Here is a 5,620-nt window from a genome sequence, read left to right on the forward strand (position 1 = left end):
AAGGAACTGACACGTGTTCCAATGGTCAGATTTCAAACACACACGGCAGCTTTACTTGGGCTACAAGCAAAGCTGACTTATCCAACTCTGGACAAGATTTGCTCTCATAGTCTTCACTCAAAGACATAGGATTTGGTTAAGCATCACTTCAGTCATTCTGACTGGTTCACTTGGACCCCACTTAACAGTACGGTGGTTCCTATGACTCAACAAAGAAGAAAAAGAACGACGAAACAACTAAGTCTTCGCGCTCCATAGTCTTCATGCGATGTCTTCTCTTGTCATAGACTTCAATGTGAATGTCTTCACATACCACCTTTGACTTCAATGTCTTCATACATTTTTAGGGGTCATCTCTGGTAGGAAAACCGAATCAATGAGGGACTTCTACCTGTGTTATCCTGCAATTCTCACAAACACATTAGTCCCTCAACCAGGTTTGTCGTCAATACTCCAAAACCAATTAGGGGTGGCACTAGATGCACTTACACCCGTGCATTGCAACGGGAGTAGACTTATTCTGGTGATTTAACAGTGACGTTACTTAAATCTATCTCCACCCATACAATGTTGGCATCACCATACCCGACTCGCAATCTCTTCTATCCATGCCCCCATTCAACCAGAATGGTAATCGTCAATTTCAAACATAAACATTAATATAAATTAACTAAACTGTACTTGATATTGACCTAAAATAAGAAGCCGAAAGATCAAACTTCCTTTTGAAAAAGAGCTGTCGTACAAAAGGTTTACCTAGCTAACCATGATTTATAAGAGAGTATGAAATCAGTCAGACAAAAATCCTCAAGAAGCGCCTCCACCCTGTCCTTCTCCCTCTTTCTAGCCATATCCTCTTTCACCCCTCTTCTCTCTTCTCGCATCCATCCTCTTCCTTTTCACATCCACCCGCACTCTACAACCTTCTTCCTTGCCTAAAGAAAAATAGATGATAAGATGTTAAGGTAAAAACGCATCAACATGGAGTCCCAAAGCTGAAAAACCGTTGTGTAATAAAAATAGATGCATGTAACATTAAAAAATGCAGACACCAATACAGAAAGCCTTTGAGTAACTAATAGGTTGTTGTATCAACTACTTGCATGTATACATGAATTCAACTTATATTTCTAAGAAAGGAATGCAGGTTATGGGGCTTACCGTTATTGCCCTATCAGCAGAACCAAGACAAAACCATTTGTTCCCTGGATCAAATGCTACAGATCACACCCATCCCAAGTGACCACTAATGACCTGTATTACGGAAATAGAAACTGTATTTTATCGCTTAGTGAAAACTAAGGTGCTCTCATAGACCAATATAATTCCAAGAAAATATGCAAAAGAATCTAGAAGATTTAACTATTTTAACCAGTATATAAAAGCTCAGAGTAGGGTTATTGCGATTGCATGCATGATCGAACTAAATCTTATTTTTCTAATCCAAATATGACATTGGTATTTCAAGAACTTATCTGAGGTGCCAAACCTATCAGTTACAACATAAATTGGAAGGTCGCACTTGAAAATTGTACAACAAACAAAATACTCCGATGGATCATGCCATGGAGGTTTAGGCTATTAGTGCAGATGTCAAGAATTTGAAAGACATGTGAAGACATGGGCAATTTAAAATAACAACCAGAAGTGCACATTACGTCCTAAAAGTACAATGTCCCAAAGTACAATGATCGGACAACCATAAATAGCCCCACGACTGCTTGTCCTCTCACATGCCACTGCATCCCTACAAAGAGCAGTGATATACATAAGACATTATGTCGTCTGATACCAGCGACACAAGCATCCATGCCCATGGGCCATGGTTATCCCAAGAGATGAAAGATCAAATAAAGAATCAACTGAATCTGCTAGCCACATTGAGTCGTACAACCATCAGGGTAAAAGTATAGTACACAAGGCATTACCGAGCATCGAATTGCAAAGGCTATCCAGGAGCTCGCCTAGTCTGAAATCAACTGAGGTGACCTTGTGGTAGCCTGGTAGGCCTAGTCTGAAAGGACAAGCAAGAGTTGGTAGTATATATACTCATCTAAAGCTCGAAAATACATGAACAGATTCATAAACATCATTATATGTGACAAAAAATTGTCCAGTAACAAAATAATGCCAATGTAAATACTAAAAAGAATGTGTTAATCATAGTTGTATGTGTTACATTTTCCTATAAAGAGAAATAAATATGCAGCACTTGGTCGTCAGTGGCAGCATTAAGGACCAACAGAATATGCAAGAACATAAATGATAATGCAGCATCTCGCAAAAAAATGCCAATGCGGCAATAAAGTCCATAGTAGAATAAAACAAATACCTTGGACGTTCAGAGTCAGTTAAATAAAAAAGTCAACTGTCCACTTTCGAAATAAAAATGAATTTTGACCTTTTTTCTAATTCTTCAGATTCCATGAGTTGTATCTTCAATCTCTTGCATCAATCAAGGGTTCAAATTGTCAAGTTTTAGCTGTGAGTGTAGGAAAGAACCATAATCAAACGAGGCTGAGTTGGATGTACAGGGAAAATAGAGTGCTCATGTCTTTCCCTAATAATAAAGCACGAATTGAGTCTTCGGGTTCACTACGGCATTTTTACACAAAGGTCCATGTGCTTTTTGGGAATTAACCCGCCGTCCCTCTTTAAGTCGATCTAAGAAAATGTTTCATTTTTTATAGAAAAAACCCTGCGTTTGTAAGAATCCAACCCGCGATTCCTTTTAGCTATTCTGTCAAGGTGTGTACTTTCTACCCATTGCACTAATCTTTTGCTTTGGGCGATTGGCTAAACGAAAGTACTTCCTTTGGAATAATCTTTCGTGCACACACAAGTAGTATAATCTCTCCATTTCCTTATTTTTTATTCTTCCGTCAGTAGTATTTCTTTTAGCTACTATTTGCCCTTGGATAAATCACTCATACTATTTTAATGAGGTTCATTCTAGCCGTTTGCTCACGAGAACAGAAACATTCTATCTGTTGGCTAAATGAAAGTACATTCTTTGAATTTGCCACTTTTTCCTGCACTCGCAAGTATAATCTCTCCATTTCCTGGATTTTTTTATTCTTCCGTTAGTGGTATTTCTTTTAGCTACTTTCTGCCATAGCATAAATCGCTCATGCTATTTTAGTAAGATCCACTCCTGCTCTATGCTCACTAGAACGGGAAAATATATATTATCTGCTTATTTTAGCGTCGGATTTCGCTCACAGTATCATGGTCATAGATAAAACAGTAAAAAACTGCCCTTCTCTGTCAAACTTATCGAGTACAAAGTTGTCATGCTTGATCAGCAAAAGATTTGCGCTTCTTTGGCACATATATATATATATCACGGTACAGTATATGATTTTCACAGTCCTTAATTTAAAATTTTCCTTTTCTGACACAGCCATGGATATCAACAATCAGTCAAGCAAAGAAATATTCATGGGAGATATACAGGGATCCATAAGAATGTGCACCGTATGGCACTACCCTTTTGTCATTGAGCCACTATCACATTTTGGTCAGCAATCAGTTCAAGCAATTCTCAGGGCCATTAGTCAGAAGTTTGAATTTACATCTGAACGAACAATACATCAAGCCACAGAAGAAAGAGTGGTCATCTCTTTTTCTTGGTACAAAGATGCCATACAAGCATTCAGACTTCTGAATCGCACAAGCAGTTTGTATATAAATGGTGTGCCATATCGTTTTAACATGGACACTTCAAAAGAATATCTGCCAGGAGTGGTCGCTGATCACTATGATTATAGTAGCCCTAAAGAGTTTGCCTTGCGTTTGCGTTCACATGTAGTTGCAGTTTTAGCCTTTTAGAAGTATATGGCGTTGCTTAAACTATGTTTCTTTTGGCAACATATGAAATGGAGAACGTTTTGTTGTTATAGAAAAGTTGGCAATAGCAACTGATATCTGAATTTTGTTTGATGTACTTCCTCTGTTCATTTTTATAAGTTGTTTCAGACAAATGAAATTGAGTTGTTTTGCACACTGTCTGAAACATCTACAAAGACTTATAAAAGTGAACAGAGAGAGTAGCTAATTGTGCATCAACAAGCTATTAAGCACTAGGTCATAAATCAAACAATTACTCGTGTAATAGGCTATGCTTACGGGGTGTGATGATTTTTTTTTCTCCCGGTGCAATGCACGGGCATTTTTGCTAGTTAGGCAAAAATATAGACCAGAAATTTGATAAATATTGTGCCAAATCTTTACAACAACATGAACTACAAGATAGGAAAACTCTGGCCAACTTAGCACACAAATTACAACAAGGTTAACAAGATATATGTCATCTTCTCGCATCTATGCCCGTTTTTCTTTTTGCAAGACTGAGCTTTGTGAATTAAAAATCAGGTTTCATAGGTCCATAGGAAATAGACTATGTGGATCAGGAACCTCACAAATATATCGCTCTTGCCCCTTGTGAGGCACCCTTATCAAACTATCATATAATCACCCTTAGTCAGAAATACAGTAGGTTTGCCTAGATATGTATTGCAAAGTAAGGATTATAAAATCCAGTTTTAACCAGAATTGGAGTGCAGAGATCACTACGGAGAGTGAACCGATATGTAAAATAGGATGCACATACTCACATCTATGTTTACCATTTCTTTAAGTGGAACTCAACGATTGATGTAGCGAGGTTATGCTGTTAAGGTTGGTTGCAACCATATGTAGTATGTAGTCGAAGGTAAAACTGAAAATTGCATGAGAAGCAGCATGAGGAAAACCACAGAGGGGTGGGTAAAAAGACCGGATCTAAATCTTTTTAACTCACCATGCACAACTCCTTCATGTCATCTTTTCCGATGCACCACCGATCCTGAAGACACCTCCACAGATTACATCATACTGGTCGAGAGAGCCAAAAATTAGATAAAAATCAAGAGAGCAAGATTTTTTTAGATAAAAATTGAGAGATCAAGATCAAAAGGTCAACATCCATTATGTTTACCCCATAGCATTGTTTTTATACTCACTAGATCATGGATGGCACGCGTTGCCGCGCCCGTCCTATTTTTAATAGAATGATAGTGATTTCTATAAATATCTGTTGGGGAACGTAGTAATTTCAAAAAAATTCCTACGCACACGCAAGATCATGGTGATGCATAGCAACGAGAGGGGAGAGTGTTGTCTACGTACCCTCGTAGACCGGCAACGGAAGTGTTGACACAACGTAGAGGAAGTAGTCGTACGTCTTCCCGATCCGACCGATCCAAGCACCGAACATACGGCACCTCCGAGTTCTAGCACACGTTCAGCTCGATGACGATCTCCGGACTCCGATCCAGCAAAGTGTCGGGGAAGAGTTCCGTCAGCACGACGGCGTGGTAAGGATCTTGATGTTCAACTGTCGCAGGGCTTCGCCTAAGCACCACTACAATATTATCGAGGATTATGGTGGAAAGGGGTATCGCACACGGCTAAGAAAACGATCACGTGGATCAACTTGTGTGTCTAGGGGTGCCCCCTGCCCCCGTATATAAAGGAGCAAGGGGAGGAGGCCGGCCGGCCCTATTGGCGCGCCAAGGAGGAGTCCTCCTCCTAGTAGGAGTAGAGGGAGAAGGAAAGGGGGGCGCCCCCCCCCCTCTCC

The 5,620-nt window shown here is 39.6% G+C and overlaps 1 long non-coding RNA gene across 2 annotated transcripts; it reads right to left on the reverse strand.

Annotated features, from left to right (window-relative positions):
• Window positions 1-570: 570 nt before the first annotated feature.
• On the reverse strand, window positions 571-4,904 carry LOC125556436. 2 transcript variants are annotated; one of them, XR_007305091.1, is made up of 6 exons: window positions 4,802-4,904; window positions 4,617-4,720; window positions 2,333-2,482; window positions 1,929-2,014; window positions 1,162-1,254; window positions 571-935 (listed from the first exon to the last, which is right to left on the reverse strand). It is a non-coding gene; the product is annotated as an uncharacterized LOC125556436 (long non-coding RNA). The 2 variants fall into 2 exon arrangements; XR_007305092.1 differs by lacking the exon at window positions 1,929-2,014.
• Window positions 4,905-5,620: the final 716 nt, after the last annotated feature.

Source organism: Triticum urartu, chromosome 5 (assembly GCF_003073215.2).
Source record: "Triticum urartu cultivar G1812 chromosome 5, Tu2.1, whole genome shotgun sequence".
Lineage (NCBI taxonomy): Eukaryota > Viridiplantae > Streptophyta > Magnoliopsida > Poales > Poaceae > Triticum > Triticum urartu.